General features: G+C 46.1%; 2 non-coding genes across 2 annotated transcripts; both read right to left on the bottom strand.

The window, feature by feature from the left end:
• Positions 1-17,208: 17,208 nt before the first annotated feature.
• On the bottom strand, positions 17,209-17,282 carry TRNAI-AAU. The gene has a single exon. It is a non-coding gene; the product is annotated as a tRNA-Ile (tRNA).
• A 298-nt stretch (positions 17,283-17,580) lies between these two features.
• LOC120987451 lies at positions 17,581-17,716 on the bottom strand. The gene has a single exon (XR_005776050.1). It is a non-coding gene; the product is annotated as a U8 small nucleolar RNA (small nucleolar RNA).
• Between the last annotated feature and the right edge of the window lie 1,188 nt (positions 17,717-18,904).

Raw genomic sequence — 18,904 nt, 5'->3', positions numbered from 1 at the left:
ACCTCTTACATCCAGGGACATCTCCTGTCATGTAGACCTTCTCTTTCCTCTTCTCCTCCGTTAGACCGCCATGACAAATTCTTTCAGCCGCATCTCGTCTCTACAGAGTTTGTAACACAGACACGTTAGATTTCTCAGTTTTTCCATCAACCTCTCCATCCTGGTGTCCCCACAGTGTCATCCTGCTGCCCCCCCAATACCTGTGCCCGTTGTGCCCCCCAATGTCCCAGGTACTATACTGCTGACCCCCACACTGTAGTGTCCCCCACACTGTAGTGTCCCCCACACTGCCCCCACACAGTAGTGCCCCCTACACTGTAGTGTCCCCCACACAGTAGTGTCCCCCACACTGCCCCCACACTGTAGTGTCCCCCACACTGCCCCCACACAGTAGTGTCCCCACACTTCCCCCCACACAGTAGTGTCCCCCACACTGCCCCCCACACAGTAGTGTCCCCCACGCTTTCCCCCACACAGTAGTGTCCCCCCACACAGTAGTGTCCCCCACGCTGCCCCCACACAGTAGTGTCCCCCACACAGTAGTGTCCCACACGCCGCCCCCACACAGTAGTGTCCCCCACACAGTAGTGTCCCCCACGCTTCCCCCCACACAGTAGTGTCCCCCCACACAGTAGTGTCCCCCACACTGCCCCCCACACAGTAGTGTCCCCCACGCTGCCCCCACACAGTAGTGTTCCCCACACAGTAGTGTCCCCCATGCTGCCCCCCACACAGTAGTGTCCCCCACGCTGCCCCCACACAGTAGTGTTCCCCACACAGTAGTGTCCCCCACGCCGCCCCCACACAGTAGTGTCCCCCACACAGTAGTGTCCCCCACGCTGCCCCCACACAGTAGTGTCCCCCACACAGTAGTGCCCCCCACACAGTAGACCCCCCACGCTGCCACCCACACAGTAGTGTCCCCCACATTGCATTCCTCCCATAAACAATTGCCCCCTACTGTGCCACACAGTATCCCACCATATTCCCCCATGTCCTCCTGTGTGCACCCCCCTCATGTCCCCCAAAGTTGGCACAGCCACATTATAAAATAAAATAAAAGTTTGCCCCCACACGTCCTCTGTCCTGTGTGCACCCCGGCCTCCTCATGTCCCCCAAAGTTGGCACATAAAATAAAAAATAAAATAAAAAATAAAAGCTAAATACTTACCTGCGCTTGCTTGCAGAGTCCCGGCACAGGCGCGCACGATGACGTAATCACGCGCGCCTGCGCCGGGATTTCACTACCGCATAGGCTTCAGGCCTGCTAGGCCTGAAGCCTATGGCGGTGAACTGCGGCGGGGCAGGGAACTATGCGCTCCGCTCCCTGCCCCAGTATGTGGGACTGGGTCACGGGTGTCAGCGCTTCAGCAATAAGCTTCTGGGCCTGACACCCCCATCAGAGCCGATACCCAGGGCGCACCAACCACCTGGGCACACCACTGCGGACGACCCCTTTAAAAGAAAACAGGAAACCAATGGCCTGTACGGGGATCAAACCTGCAACCTTGGCGTTATTAGCAACACACTCTAACCAACTGAGCTAACCGGCCAGCTGTCTGCCTAATGGGATCTCCCTCTCTATTATCCGGTCACATGATCCAGGAGGAATGAGTTGATTTACACATATCCCCCTAGCACGTGTTGGGACTTTAATCTTATATTATTTACAATTGGCCACTAGGACCATCAATGTCCCTGGATTGACACGTGTTAATGATTCTAAAAAATAGCTTTTATTCCTTGTCCATAAAATAACTTTCTTAGAACTCTATATTAACCCTATAGTTAAAATTATCAGCATAGCCTGCCTGACAATATTGTCTATGTTTATCGAGTCTGTCCACTAGGTGGCTCTGTGCATCTGCAGTAGCTTATTTCATACGTCCTTTATTGTTCAGGCGTTTCTCTACTTGTATATTGCACGCTGTTCTTCTCACAGTGTGTAGGCTCCTGTGCCACCTTACTTACTTACTTACCTCTTATACTAGTATCTCTCTCAGACATAAATACAGGCCAGGCTATCGCTGGCTAAAACGCTAACTTCACTAGCTGCCCCCCAAGTGAGTCAAACACAGCCAGATTGCCGTAGCAGCAGGACAAGTGGGTAGGTGATCACTGATGAGCGCACTAACCCCAGAGTGCACGGCATAAATGTGTTTTAAAAAAATGATTACACAAACAACAATCATAAATGGAGGGGGGATGGTGATCGTGACATGATGGTAGGGGGGACAATGTCTGTAGTCTGTGACATGGGGATGGGGCCAGGGCTGGCCGGGGGGGGATGATGTGCCATGGGGGGGAGAAATTTGACATAATAGGGGGTAATGATGTGATCATGATGTGACATGAAGGGGGTGATGTGACATGGTTTGGAGGGGGAGACATGTGACATGGATGGAGGGGGAGAAATGTGACATTGAGGGGGTGAAATGTGACATGGAGGGCTGATGTGACAGAGAGGATTATGTAAAAAGGAGGGGGAGAAATGTGACATAGAGGGGGAGAAATCTGACATGGAGGCTGATGTGACATGGATGGAGGGGGAGAAATGTGACATGGAGGCTGATGTGACATGGATGGAGGGGGAGAAATGTGACATGGGGGTTATGTAAAAAGCAGGGGGAGAAATGTGACATAGAGGGGGAGAAATCTGACATGGGGGGCTGATGTGACATGGATGGAGGGGGAGAAATGTGACATGGGGGTTATGTAAAAAGGAGGGGGAGAAATGTTACGTGGAGGGGGGAAAATCTGACATGGGGGGCTGATGGCTTACATGGGGGCATGATGGCTTACATGGGGGGCTGATGGATGGGGGCTAATGGCTGACATGGGGGGCTAATAGCTGACATGGGGGCATGATGGCTGACATGGGGGGCTAAAGGCAGATTTGGGGGGGCTAATGGCTGACATGGGGGCATGATGGCTGACATGGGGGGCTAAAGGCAGATTTGGGGGGCTAATGGCTGACATGGGGGGGCTGATGGATGGGGCTGATGTCTGACATGGGGTTCTGATCTGAGGCATTCGGGGTCTGATCTGACGTCTGATTAACATTGGTGTCTGATTTTATAACAAGACACGGAGGCTCCTATTGCTTTGACTTTCTTTACTGAATCTACCATAGCAGCAAAGAAAAAGCATAACAAAGTGGAAACCATAGTAACAGCTCCTCCCCCTATCCCAGTATATCAGTCCTCCTCTGCCTGGGATCCTCCTCTTTCTTTGCTGCTACCAGGCAGATAAGTATTCCTCCAGCTCTGTAGCTCTGCTCAGGGTCTGGAATATCTATTGTTTGGCTAGATTGAGTTTCTATCACCTTCTTGGTGGTGAATAGTATATATCTATGTATGGTATTTTCAATTGGTTATTACTGTATTTTTATATATAGCTGTGTACTATATTCTTCCCTACAGATAAATATAGACTTATATTTTTCCCTTGGGTTTTCTTCCTTTCTCGTTGCCCTTTCGGGTCCTCTGCCCTCCTGGCGTTTTGCTTGCGCCCCTCCTTGTTCCTGGCGCCCCCCCCCACCTGGGTTACCTCGGATCGCGTCCGCCATTTTCCGTTCCCGCGCTTCCTTGTCGCTTCTTCTTCTTCTCCTCCTTCACCCGAAGTCTCGCGATTTCTGAGACTTCGGGCACCATTTTCTTGCGCTCAGTCCCGGCCCCAGTCTCGCGAGAACGGGACTTTGGCCGTTTGTCCTTTATTCTGGCGCCGGGATCTCGTGAAATTTTGGTAGCCACTTGGGGAAATCGTCATCACTGTATACTATATAGATACAACATATCATCAGTGCGTTGCGGTCTCATATACATAGAAGGCGACAGTACTATCAGGGGGTAACCTATAGAGATAAGTGGCTAATATTCAGCTGAATCAGCGCAGATGGCATTGGATTGATTATATGCTAAGGATAATGGAGCATATAGGGGGGAGGTCGGTATGAGCCATAACTTGATAGGAAAAAGAGATGTTGCACAATATTTTACTTGCGGTGCATGCCCTAGATAAAGGGCAGCACTAAGCGTATATTTGATGAATAACACTTACATTTTAATCTTAGGATACTAAAGGTATCCTAATCATTTTATCCTGATTTATACATTCACCGAGTAGGCTTATCCGTGTTCAGGGAGAGCACGCTGAGCACATATTCCATCTAACCTGTTCATAAGAAGCATGAGAAGGTAAGTCTTTCATTAATGCCAAGGGTTGCCTGGGATTTAAAGCGATGGATCCAGACGCACTCTTTTTGAAGAATTTTGCGATCCCAGTCGCCACCCCTTGGGGATGGGGGATAGCCTCCAGTATAGAGAAACTGAGACAATTGGGATCGCCGCCGTGGATATCATTAATATGTGATGCGACCGGGGTGATGTTTTTCTTGACCACATCATTCACATGCTGACATATCCGCCGTCTGACTTCCCTAACTGTTTTTCCTATATAATCCATAGGACATGGACACTGGCATATATATACCACTCCTTTGCTCTTACAATTAAAGAAGTCCCTGATTTTATATGTCTGACCGGTGACTGAGCATTTAATAGATTTTGCAGTAGAAATAAATGTGCATGCTTTGCATGAGCCGCATTTAAACATGCCACATGGCTTTCGATCGAGCCACGTCCCCACTCCACTAGGTGTTGTGTAGTGGCTGTGGACCAGCCCGTCTTTGAGACTCCTCCCCCGTCTGTATGTAACAATTGGTTGTGCAGTAAGCACATCCTTAAGATCCGGGTCCATATGTAGAATAGGCCAATACCTTTTGAGGATTGAGACCACCTGGCTATTTGCCGAGTCGAAGGTCGAGATAAGCCGTATTAATTGTTGTCCACTTTCTGTCCTAGGTTTAGGAATGAGAAGTTCAGTACGTTTTTTCTCTGAAGCATTCTGAAAGGCACCCCCGAGGACCGTCTGGGGATAACCCCTTTCCTTAAATCTCATCTGGAGTTTTTTAGCCTCACCCCGGAATGCCTCATTCTCAGAACAGTTTCTCCGAGCATGAAGGTTTTGGCCCCTGGGTATGCCACGTTTAAGCGGTGTAGGATGGTGACTTTCCCAATGCGGTTTCCTTTCTGTACATGTTCTCAGAGAGTTTCTCACCCTCTTTAGTTATACGGACATCCAGAAAAGGGATAGTAAAAGGATCAGATTCAAAAGTAAACCGCAAACCAATATCGTTGCTATTTAAGGCCGTTACAAATTCTCGGAGTTCCTCTGACCCACCTTTCCATACCATGAAGATATCGTCAATGTATCGTGTCCAGAATATGATCTTATCGGACCACCAGGTATCAGCGTCTGGAAACACGTACACATCCTCCCACCAGCCCAGGAAAAGGTTGGCGTAAGTCGGGGCACACGAGCTCCCCATTGCCGTCCCCCTGAGCTGGTGGTAGAAACGGCAATTAAAGAGGAAAAAGTTGTGGGTCAGAGTAAACTCGAGAAGTCTGAGGACGAAGGCATTATGAGTTCTGCAATGGATGTCCCTCGTTTTTAAAAAATACTCGACAGCAAATAGACCTTTGTTGTGCGGGATTGAACTGTAGATTCGACATCCACACTTGCCAATATGCATCCAGTGTCCACACTGATTGTCTCTATCTTACTGAGGAAGTCCATTGTGTCCCTCGTATAAGATGGTAGGGCCACAACGAACTCCCTCAGCACGCGGTCAATGTATACACCGCAATTCTGAGTCAATGAATTAACCCTGGAGACAATCGGGCGACCTTTAAGGGGTGTAATGCCCTTGTGGACCTTGGGCAACCCATAAAAAGTAGCTATGGTGGGATGGGCCGGAAAGAGAAAATCAAATTCCATAGTTGAGATGACCTTCTCAACTAATGCTCCAGTCAGGATATCTTTCAGGTCATTGGAGAATACAATTAGAGGATTGGCGGGCAGTACCCTGTAGCCGTCCTTATCTTTAAGGAGATCAAGACACATATTCTGATAGGCTCCATGGTCCAGAATGACCAGGTTGCCACCCTTGTCTGACGGTTTAATCATAATGGATTTATCGTTTTCAAGGGATATCAGTGCCTGCATTTCCATCCGAGATAAATTAAAGTGGCGAGGGGACACATGTTCTAGTTGTTCAAGGTCGTTAATCACCATCTGTAGAAAGATGTCCACACATTCATAGTTCATTGGTGGGGGCATCTTTCTACTACCAGGTTTAGGATCAGTAGATGGACCCTGACCTGGCCGGCGGCTGCCTTCCTCCCCTAATTGACATAGCGAGTGTAAGGCAATAGAGTCGCCCTCACTGAGGCCAAGTTTTTCCCAAGTTTGTCTGTCACTATCCTTGAAAAACTTGTGCCATTTAAGGCGCCTACTAAAGAGATTTAGGTCCTTTGTCCAAGAGAAAAGGCAGAAGTTAGTGGTAGGCACAAATGATAGTCCCTTGCTGAGTACATGAAGTTCTACTGTGCTAAAAGCACGTGATGTCAAATTTATAATCTGAAGACCTCCTTTCAGGCCTTGTCCGTCCTGCCTTTGTCTCGTAGCTGATATGGGGCCTGGCTTTTTCCTAAAAAAGAAGACGGTTGTGATGAGGAGATGTGATTGGAGGAAGAGGCAGCAGAGTAGGAAGATGGTCCGGCGGGGTAACTCATACCACCTGCCCGACCCCTCCCGACGCCTCCACCCTTCTGCCATCATCTACCCCTTCTTTTGGTTTGTGCGGTACCTCTACCTTTATATGTACCAATTGATTGTTCAGTGTCAGAGGAGTCCGCCTCTGATGTGGACACCTCGGACACTGTTGGCACGCGGTTAGTGGGTTGTTGAATATAGGCCCGGTTCTCTCTGAACTCGGCCAGGTCCCAAGTAAACTGTCTATGTTTTCTTTCTTTAATAAGACTCTGGAACCTTTCAACAGAGGCCTGAAGGGAGGTCTCCCGTCTCGCAAAATCAGGGTCGTCCTTAAGTGTAAGGACGAGCTCAATCTGTTCTTGTAGACTGACAGCCGTTTTTTCAAACATTAATTTCTCCTCTTCCAGGAGGATTGTCATCAGATTAAGTGAGCTGATGGTCAGTTGTTCCTCCCATCTACTCATTAAGGGCTGTGATATTATGCGTTCTGCCGGTCTCACCTGGAGACGAAGTCCCTTGGGGATGATTTTATATTCAAGATAACTCTCGATCGAACGTACCTCCCACCAAGATTTTATATTCTCCTTATACCTATTATAAAGGTCCCAAAAGACTTGTTTACAAGTCTTTACACCGCTTAAACGTGGCATACCCAGGGGCCAATACCTCCGTGCTCGGAGAAACTGTTCTGAGAATGAGGCATTCCGGGGTGAGGCTAAAAAACTCCAGATGAGATTTAAGGAAAGGGGTTATCCCCAGACGGTCCTTGGGGGCGCCTTTCAGAATGCCTCAGAGAAAAAACGTACTGAACTTCTCATTCCTAAACCTAGGACAGAAAGTGGACAACAATTAATACGGCTTATCTCGACCTTTGACTCGGCAAATAGCCAGGTGGTCTCAATCCTCAAAAGGTATTGGCCTATTCTACATATGGACCCGGATCTTAAGGATGTGCTTACTGCACAACCAAGTGTTACATACAGACGGGGGAGGAGTCTCAAAGACCGGCTGGTCCACAGCCACTACACAACACCTAGTGGAGTGGGGACGTGGCTCGATTGAAAGCCATGTGGCATGTTTAAATGCGGCTCATGCAAAGCATGCGCATTTATTTCTACTGCAAAATCTATTAAATGCTCAGTCACCGGTCAGACATATAAAATCAGGGACTTCTTTAATTGTAAGAGCAAAGGAGTGGTATATATATGCCAGTGTCCATGTCCTATTGATTATATAGGAAAAACAGTTAGGGAAGTCAGACGGCGGATATGTCAGCATGTGAATGATGTGGCCAAGAAAAACATCACCCCGGTCGCATCACATATCAATGATATCCACGGCGGCAATCCCAATTGTCTCAGTTTCTCTATACTGGAGGCTATCCCCCCATCCCCAAGGGGTGGCGACTGGGATCGCAAAATTCTTCAAAAAGAGTGCGTCTGGATCCATCGCTTTAAATCCCAGGCACCCCTTGGCATTAATGAAAGACTTACCTTCTCATGCTTCTTATGAACAGGTTAGATGGAATATGTGCTCAGCGTGCTCTCCCTGAACACGGATAAGCCTACTCGGTGAATGTATAAATCAGGATAAAATGATTAGGATACCTTTAGTATCCTAAGATTAAAATTTAAGCGTTATTCATCAAATATACGCTTAGTGCTGCCCTTTATCTAGGGCATGCACCGCAAGTAAAATATTGTGCAACATCTCTTTTTCCTATCAAGTTATGGCTCATACCGACCTCCCCCCTATATGCTCCATTATCCTCAGCATATAATCAATCCAATGCCTTCTGCGCTGATTCAGCTTAATATTAGCCACTTATCTCTATAGGTTACCCCCTGATAGTACTGCCGCCTTCTATGTATATGAGACCGCAACGCACTGATGATATGTTGTATCTATATAGTGTACCTTACAATATATATTATATTAACTTCATCACCGGAAAAGCCTCCATCTGTCTAGTTAACTGATAGTACAGATGGAGTGCTTTTTGAACATGGTACCTGATGAGATATGGCCATGCGTTCCACAGGACCGGATGTTATTGTTGTTGGCAGTCCATTCGATGGAGGAGGCGCGGCCTATTGCTGGCCAAAACGGATTATTAGCCGGCAAGATCCTGGAACCGGATGTGACGTTCGGCTGCGTTCCATAGGGCGGAAGTGCGGCACACATGCGGTCCATACACCGGAAGTGATGTAAGCAGAGACCTCAGGGAACCGGAAGTGGCGCATTTGGCGTTCTGAAAGCACCAGATTCAAATCAGCTGAGGAGGGGATATTTAGGGAGGTAGGTAGTTCGGTATGTATATCCATCTGGAGGCATAGGAAGTCATCGGAACGCTAGAGAAATGTAAGTGGGGACCATGTGGTCTGTTTTTGATTGACTTATCTGGACTTTGGCATGAAACAGAATTTTACCCTATATGTTTTTACAGTCTTTGGATAATATGGCCTCATCTAAATGGGCTTTTGACCAAGCTGGCTGTCCAGGACTATAAGTAAGTGACCCCTATTGGGTTGAAATATTAGTAACCTTGCATGAGGGCTTATTCTGATATATCTCTAACTTCCATTTACAGGTGGGATGTATCTAATGGTCCGCTTGGTCCCATACACATATCAGCATCTGCGTATCCGATCCTATGTCCTCCATACGTATCATGAGTATATCTTAATTATCTTTCTATGTAACGGTTTACCCATGACTGTCTTCTGACCCCCTGATGAACCTAGCAATAGGGGAAACGCGTCGGGGTACTGATGAGAAATAGCCTGGGAATATATTGTCATCAAAACATTCCTTTTAGGCTTCTCTTAACGGTGTTGTAGGATTTATCCTTTCCTCTGCACCTTTATATTTGTCTCAGTTTTTCATCTATGTGGCCTGTGATTTGCACAGGTATCGATTAACTGTGACACAGCTAATGTCCGTTATCTATACGGGACAGCCAGGTATCGCTTGTTGAGAGAAGGGTATATGCAGGGCAGTCAGTCCAGGAACGAGGACAGGGAGTCTCCACCATCAGGGGACGTCCCTGGGCTGAGTAGTGATTCAGGGTGAGAGTAGGGACAGGTTAGACATCTGTACACTCCCCCGTATACTGCCCTATGTACACCATACCTCTATAACCAGATCACTGGTTGGCTACTCCGTGTAAACAGTGTTTATATTTTTATATCGTTTGTTTCGCTGGTGAATCACAAAGGTGGTAATATTTTATTTGATTAAATTAGTAAAAGTTACGTTTTAAAGGGTCAATTCTGCTGGAACTTTATAAACAAGAATAGGACTTGCTCTGTAATTTGCAGAACAGTTGCAAAAATTCAGCCCCATAGAAATGAATGGGTCAGAAAATGGCGGTTGTGTGCACGCGCTATTTGCCTTCTTATGGTTCTTTACATTGATTTTGGTTTGTTTGTTTTTTAATTGTGCCTTTTATCTTGCTTATTTTTAAGCCATATTTAAATAAAACATGAAAACCTCTCTGCTTTCACATAGCCGAACTATTGGAGCATTTTAGCGTCTGTATTACGGCTGCAACAAACGGACAACAATGAGTCAACTGAACCATAGAAGACAGGTCGTTATTCTCAAGAAGTGGCACCTATACCTTTAGGACATCTATGACATATCAGCAGACGGAGACAGAGCCTCATTCACCAGAGGTGGTACCTGCAGCTGTCAGACATCTATGGCAAATCAGCAGATGGAGACTGGGCCTCATTCTTGAGAGCTGGGACTCGCACCAATAGGACATCTATGGAATGTAGGCGGATGGAGACAGGGTCTCATTCTCCAGACGTGAGAACAGCACCTCTTGTAGATATAAATGTCTAAATGGGAATACCTATTTAAAGGGAATGTGTCATCAGAAAATGAGCTATTGTTTAAATTATGTTTTTATATTAAACATCATTTTAAGAATTTTTCTTAATTTTTTTCATTCTTTCCATGTTACTATCTATATAAAAAAAAATGTACATAACCCTGCAATGGTTACACTGGCCACTAGCAGTGATGAGCGAGCATGCTCGGCCAAATACCTGTTCAGCTCGAGCATCGCTATGCTCAGCAGATCCGAGTGCTCGGCCGAATAATTCGGGTGTCGGGTGCTTGAACACAATGTAATACAGCGATACCTTTGAATAGCAGAGAAAGTTAGAAGACATGCGCTGTAGAAAATGCTTAAAAATCCTCTCCTAAGTTCTCGCGCATGCGCCCTCACTCTGATGTTTGAGCTGGAAACTGAGTCGGAGGGCATGCGCTGTGGGACTTTTTCAGTGAACAAGCTTTCCTCTAAGTTCTAACGCATGCGCTCCCACTTAGACTCTCGGAGATGAATCGGGAGGTAAGTGCAGATGGAGAGACCAGGCCTGCAGGACATGCGCAGAGCTGCCAATATGTTGACACAAAGTTAAAAGTGCTTGCGCAGGCGTATATGCTTCAAAGGTATTGGTGACACGTATGATCGACGAACCAGCCTAGACTGAGGACTATTGGCCAGACTGCATCACTGTCAGACGAGCGCTGTTCGCTCATTGGAGATCAGAAGAGAAAAGACCCGCCTATAGTAGTTATAAACATTGATTCAAATGGCGCTCGTGTTGATAGTAGCTCGATTTCCCCTGAAGACGCCACAGTAGTGGTGAAACATGTCGGGGGAGCTGCAACTTAGGTTTTAGGTTAAGTGTGGCTGTGACTTAGTGACCGTGTCTCAGTGCACTGCGGACACAAGCGGCAGGATGAATCTATTATAGGCAAATACCAGTGAATATAGGGACAGGCAAGCAATACCAGACAATAGCGCTCCTCTAATTATAATATATAGGGATATAGATTAAAGATCTCAATATTTACAGGACAAATAGTCAGAAAGCTGAGAGCTGAACAAACATCTACTCCCTAGATACTGATAGAGATATACACTCACCTAAAGAATTATTAGGAACACCATACTAATACGGTGTTGGACCCCCTTTTGCCTTCAGAACGGCCTTAATTCTACGTGGCATTGATTCCACAAGGTGCTGATAGCATTCTTTAGAAATGTTGGCCCATATTGATAGGATAGCATCTTGCAGTTGATGGAGATTTGAGGGATGCACATCCAGGGCACAAAGCTCTTGTTCCACCACATCCCAAAGATGCTCTATTGGGTTGAGATCTGGTGACTGTGGGGGCCATTTTAGTACAGTGAACTCATTGTCATGTTCAAGAAACCAATTTGAAATGATTCGAGCTTTGTGACATGGTGCATTATCCTGCTGGAAGTAGCCATCAGAGGATGGATACATGTTCTCATTCTGTTTACACCAAATTCGGACAACAGAATTCGAGACTCATCAGACCAGGCAACATTTTTCCAGTCTTCAACAGTCCAATTTTGGTGAGCTCGTGCAAATTGTAGCCTTCCTATTTGTAGTGGAGATGAGTGGTACCCGGTGGGGTCTTCTGCTGTTGTAGCCCATCCGCCTCAAGGTTGTGCGTGTTGTGGCTTCACAAATGCTTTGCTGCATACCTCGGTTGTAACAAGTGGTTATTTCAGTCAACGTTGCTCTTCTATCAGCTTGAATCAGTCGGCCCATTCTCCTCTGACCTCTAGCATCCACAAGGCATTTACGCCCACAGGACTGCCGCATACTGGATGTTTTTCCCTTTTCACACCATTCTTTGTAAACCCTAGAAATGGTTGTGCGTGAAAATCCCAGTAACTGAGCAGATTGTGAAATACTCAGACCGGCCCGTCTGGCACCAACAACCATGCCACGCTCAAAATTGCTTAAATCACCTTTCTTTCCCATTCTGACATTCAGTTTGGAGTTCAGGAGATTGTCTTGACCAGGACCACAACCCTAAATGCATTGAAGCAACTGCCATGTGATTGGTTGACTAGATAATTGCATTAATGAGAAATAGAACAGGTGTTCCTAATAATTCTTTAGATGAGTGTATATAGAGGTAATTGTCTGTCAGTAAAGCATCTCACTACTCACTAACAAATGAGTTTACATCATCCCTAGCCGCAGAGCCCAGCCGCACTCCATTTTTAACAATTTTTCTTCCCATTTTATACCTTTTATAATAAGAATGAAATAAATAGTACATTTTAAATCAGAACAGAAATGGGAATCTACTAGCCTTGGGCTATTTGAAGTGAAACACAATAGACACCCACACATACACTGCATGCCAAAAACCTGGTATTTACAAGCCATTAATCTATCTATGAGATACTATACAACAGCTGCATTTAACAATATGATATACTCAAACCAACTCTAATCCAATTAAGTACCAGTAAACTTCTCAGTTGTTTTGCATTTGTTGAATGGCTTGAGTGGACCTGCACACCTAGATCAATATCATTAGGGCGACAAGAAGTTTTCCGATTGTCCTAACATAATATTCAATAACCTTTCTTTACAGTTTTTCATGTAAAAACTCATTTGCATAAACATGGGCTTATGGGAAAGACATGCAAATGAGCAGAATCTGCCTTGTTTTTAAAGGGATTCTGTCACCTCTCATAACAGAAATTCAGATTTGAAACCAGTCATGCTCCACAGCTTACCTTGAATCAGCTGTGCTGTTCTATATTGTAATCCGTCCAGTAGTTTTGCAGAAAAACGACTTTTATAATTATGCAAATTAACCCTGAAGGTGCCCAGAGGGGCGTTATGTTCCCCTTTGTGTGCCCAGTAACACCCCTCTTACAGTGCCCAAAACGCCTTCCTCCAGAATCCCTAACCGCCCACAGCATCTCATCCCTCTCCTCCCCCTCCCTGACGGCCGAGCGAAGTCTCGCGCAGACGCAGTACCCACTGAGGGCTGCGCCAGTGCGATTTGCTGGAGACTGAGGGCAGGAGCTTCATCCTCGTCACTGGACATGCGCCGAGCCCAGTGACGTCCAATTTTTTATTTACATTTGGTCACTAGGACCATAGGTGTCCCTGGGTTAACACGTGTTACTAATATAATTTAAAATGTAACATTTATTTCATGTCAATAAAAAAAAAAAATATAGAACTCTGTAGTTAAAAATATCAGCGTTTGCCTGCTTTGTATATATAAATGATTATAATGGGTCTATTCTTTTGTAAACCACTAGAGGGCACCCTTCACTAATATATGTTAGATATATCTGTGTGGAATTAGAAGAAAAAGGGATTAAAGCAGAGTCCAAGCGCATGAGCTGTGAAGGTCTGGGATACCTGCTCTGTTACTCTGAGCAGGCGCAGTATACCGCACGATTAGGATGAAGAACTAAGTCAGACGGCATGCGCAATAGATGAGAGTCGCATAGCCAATTATGTCATGAAGAGCAGAGACGTGCGCGCATATATGACAGACAGGACACCAGAAACGAAGTGTCCAGACATGCGCAGAAGTCAACAATACCAGGAATCGGCACTAAGTCAAAGCGCAATACCATCGGCGCAGATGAATCCCCATTGGCCAAAGAGCTCTGAGGAGGAGCTACTATCGAACCCTAAGTGGTAGATACACAGTGATTGGCCAGACGCCCTGGTGCATAGTAACAGAGATACACATTGGCAAATAGAACTGTGACACGCACAGGGAGGTTTCATAAGCCTGGCTCCGCCCCCAACACACACCTCACTGCCCAAACCCCTGAAGACACCAAGTGCTTGGCGAAACATGTCGGGGGGCAGCAAGTGTGTTTAGTGTGTTTTTAGCCAGCGTGAGCCTAACAATGATAGGGGTCTAATGGATATATTTGTAGAAGTAATGTATTCCACAAGGCACGTCACAGTGAGCAGTCAGCGCTCTGTGGGAATAACAGAGCGCATCCAGTGAGCATAGACTACATCATAAGAATTAGACAGAGAATTTAACATATATTAGTGAAGGGTGCCCTCTAGTGGTTTACAAAAGAATAGACCCATTATAATCATTTATATATACAAAGCAGGCAAACGCTGATATTTTTAACTACAGAGTTCTATTTTTTTATTTATTTTTATTGACATGAAATAAATGTTAAATTTTAAATTTTATTAGTAACACGTGTTAACCCAGGGACACCTATGGTCCTAGTGACCAAATGTAAATAAAAAATCGGACGTCACTGGGTTCAGCGCATGTCCAGTGACGACGATGAAGCTCCTGCCCTCAGTCTCCAGCAAATCGCACTGGCGCAGCCCTCAGTGGGTACTGCGTCTGCACGAGACTTCGCTCGGCCGTCAGGGAGGGGGAGGAGAGGGATGAGACGCTGTGGGCGGTTAGGGATTCTGGAGGAAGGCGTTTTGGGCACTGTAAGAGGGGCATTACTGGGCACACAAAGGGGAACATAACGCCCCTCTGGGCACTTTCAGGGTTAATTTGCATAATTATAAAAGTCGTTTTTCTGCAAAACTACTGGACGGATTACAATATAGAACAGCACAGCCGATTCAAGGTAAGCTGTGGAGCATGACTGGTTTCAAATCTGAATTTCTGTTATGAGAGGTGACAGAATCCCTTTAAGCTGTCATAAGACTAAAAAAAAAACAATAGAGGGCGCTATGGAGTTATGAACAGCGCCCTCTAATGGTTTTACAGTCTTATGACAAGTCTAATATTCTTGTCAGAAGACTATGAAACCAATAGAGGGCGCTATTGAGTTATGAACAGCGCCCTCTATTGGTTTCATAGTCTTTTGAAAAGAATATTAGACTTGTCATAAGACTGTAAAACCAATAGAGAGCGCTGTTCAGAACTCCATAGCGCCATCTATTGGTTTTCAAAGTCTTATGACAGCTGAAAAACAAGGCAGATTTGGCTCATTGGCATGTATTTCCCATAAGCCCATGTTTATGAAAATGAGTTATTACATGATAAAACTGTGTAGAAAGGTTATTGAATATTATGTTAGGACATCAGAAAACTTTTTGTCACCCTAATGATATTGATCTAGGTGTGCAGGTCCACCCAAGCCATCCAACAGTTGCAAAGTGGCTTTGAAGTTTGCTGGTTGTTAACCAGATGAGAGCTGGTTGTGGATGTCCCATAGTGCATAAAGCTGCTATTGTAAGGTATGCTGATTACGCCTGTTGTTTGTTTCATGGCTAGACTGATGGCTTGCACATATCTGGCTTTTGGTATACAGCCTTTGTGTTGTGGTCTATTGTATATTGTACATAATAAGAGTCAAAGATGCATCCAGCTATCTTTGTATTGCTGTTTCCAAACCATTTTAATAGATTATCCATCAGTTTTTAACCTTTTATTATGAACCAGCCACTCTCTTCTTAGCAAGAGGTTCCTGGTTGATGTCTATTATATTTAGATGCTTGGCTGAGCACATGAATATAGCAATTTTCTGGGGCCGAACACCTGAATACTTTGTTGCTTGCTCATCACTAGCTGCTAGGCCTGATCCCCGACACGCGCTCTTACTTTTCTTCCCGCTCTGAACTCTGACAGGAATAAGCCGCTTGTAGAGACAAGTCGGAGCGGGGAGTGTGGCAGGGGCAGACTGGGCATGCGCGGCTCTAATTAGGAAAAGCAGCACATGTGCAGTTATAATAAAGCAATGGATGAGCTTTCTCTAAACTGACTGCACCAGCAGGAAAGTGAGTGCAGCTCTGGAGTATAATACAGGATGTAACTCAGAATCAGTACAGGATAAGTAATGTATGTACACAGTGACTCCAATAGCAGAATAGTGAGTGCAGCTCTGAAGAAAAATAAGCATAATTAGAGTGGATTAAGGCTAGGTAAGGTATTAGCGGTATGTGGCTGCAACATGAGTAGCAGCGGTAGCAACCTGGCATGACAGTAGATCAGCTTTTTATGGGTGATGGCAGCAGTAGTAGAGACAGATGCAAAGTGTTAATAGTGGTGGCAGTAGGGGACCATCACCACGGAGTGGTTGCTGTTGTGGTGGTGGGTGGCAAAAACAGCAGCAGATGTTATATGATACATGTTGGCAGGCAGATGGCAGAGGTTCCATAAAGGTGGCCGTGGCATGATGACAGCAGCAGGTGCAGTCATCGTAAGGAACATGATGGTCGACAGGCAAAACATGGTAGTCAGGCAGACAGTAAAAGTGGCAAGATGGTCATTTTAACAAAGGTAATGTTTTGGACACTGGCAGGGGACAACTTGGTCCGCCTTTCTAGTATGTGCAGTGTCCAGCTGGTTGGCACGTCACCGATCATGTGGTGTAACGGCAGACCGCTGTGACGCTGAAAGTCCAGGAGAGAATTTCGTGCCACGTAGGAATGGCTGAAATGGTTGCTCAGCTTTTTTGACTTTACCAGAACTGTGAGAGGGACAGTAAACTTTTTCAAGAAATGTTGGACCACAAGATTAACCCCTTCTTGAACCATGACATAATAGTACCACTAATGGGCCAGCTTGTAAAACGGCTAAAGCCCGCCCATTAGAGCAGTGACGTTGCCGGAAAGATTGCAAGGCAGAAGCCTCTGTCTAGCAGTGTAAAAAAATATACAGGGCAAGCGAGAGGATCGGAGTATAAAATGCTCCAATGCTCATATCAGGGGGCCTGAAAATTGGGGTATTTCTGGTTTCAGCTTTGAACCTGGATAACCCCTTTAAAAGAAAACAGAAAACCAATGGCCCGTACGGGGATCGAACCCGCGACCTTGGCGTTATTAGCACCACGCTCTAACCAACTGAGCTAACCGGCCAGCTGTCTGCCTAATGGGATCTCCCTCTTTATTATTTGGTCACATGATCCAGGAGGAAAGCACAATCCCCATTATCTGGTCACATGATCCAGGAGGAAAGCACAATCCCCATTATCTGGTCACATGATCCAGGAGGAAAGCATACACCACACAGCAGGTCTGAGGCACAGTCCCTGTAATATCCATTCACAGGAGGCATTTCTATTACACTAACCCCACAGTCTGTGAGACAGTAACCATGACAACACCCCCTTCCTCTGCTCTTTTACACACTGATATGATTGCCAGCAGGCTTGGGCTCAGAATGTCACACGCCCCGAGTTGTCGGTTCAGGGCGGTGTCGGAGTTCGGTGTAATCACACACTCAGCCTCCTCCATTCATCATGTCTGTTTCTCCCGGAGGAGGAACAGGTAAGGATTGACCTCACTGACAATACCCCCACACCACTCCCAGCAGCCGCCGCCCGTCCCGCACTCTTCATCGACCTCAGGGCGAGGACGCCCATTTTGCCCTCACCACTGTACGATAGCATCACAATGAGCGCGGGCTGCGGTCACGTGACACCTCGGTCACCAACGTTACAAACCGTCACTCTCTGTCTCCTCACTCGGCTAATAAAGACCCATTGAAAACGTTTCATTTTGTTCAGCAATCGCTTCGCCCATAATGCACTGCGACTTGTGATTTGCATATAGTCTTTACACGTTGACGTCAGTAAAGGGCATTACGTCGCTGAACTGACCATTCGGCAATATTACAAGAGGGCGTACCTAGGTCACAGCATCCTTCCGCCATATTAGAGAAGGGCATGATTCCTGTTATGTGACTGTGAAGTATATTCGGCCATCTTATAAAAGGGCATTCGTTTCTACAGGGACTTGCAGCAGAGCGGCTTCTTTAGGACACTTCTGTCTCTGCAGCACAGAAGGGCAGTAGCTTAAATCCGCCATTAGCTTTATTGCTGACGCCAGGTGCGGCCATATGAGCCTCTTAGTGCAAAATGTCATGGCGCCCTCTAGTGATTATCACAAAAGTTCTGCAATTTTTTCAGACAATTTTAATGGGCAGCGTTGCCCTTAGCGCTCGCTGGGAAGTCATGCCACATTTGGTGGTCGCTGTGTCACAGAGTGATGGTTGTAAGGGGCAAGGCATGAGCGCTGGATTTCTCCATAGCAACCATTAAGGTTCCGGCTTTCATTTCTCATTGGCCCGTAAAAAAATAAAAGCATTGTCCTGATTGGCTCGGAGGGGGGGGCTCCTCTGATTATCCCTTTGGCAAATTTTGATAACTCTCCACCAAAGGGCCCTTTAGTAGCAGCCCATGGGGGGGGGGCTGACGCTACACAACCGGTACGCAGGTATTCACATGCAGAGTATGAGGCTGTTTTATGGCAGTCTGTATTCTGCTGGCGAATCATACATAATGAAATTACATTGGGGAATTGATATTTAACCGCTTCCCTGCTTAGCGATGCAATTTCACATCCTAATACATTTCCAATAATGCATGGATCTTTTAATGGATCTTCCCTGTTCACTTCTCACTGTCGGTATGGGGTGGCTTCCCCGATCCATGTTCAATAGTGAGCTTAGGAGTCTAAGAGAAGAAGGCACCCTCTGT

This window comes from Bufo bufo, chromosome 1 (assembly GCF_905171765.1).
Source record: "Bufo bufo chromosome 1, aBufBuf1.1, whole genome shotgun sequence".
NCBI lineage: Eukaryota > Metazoa > Chordata > Amphibia > Anura > Bufonidae > Bufo > Bufo bufo.
This window is presented reverse-complemented; position numbering and strand designations above follow the sequence as displayed.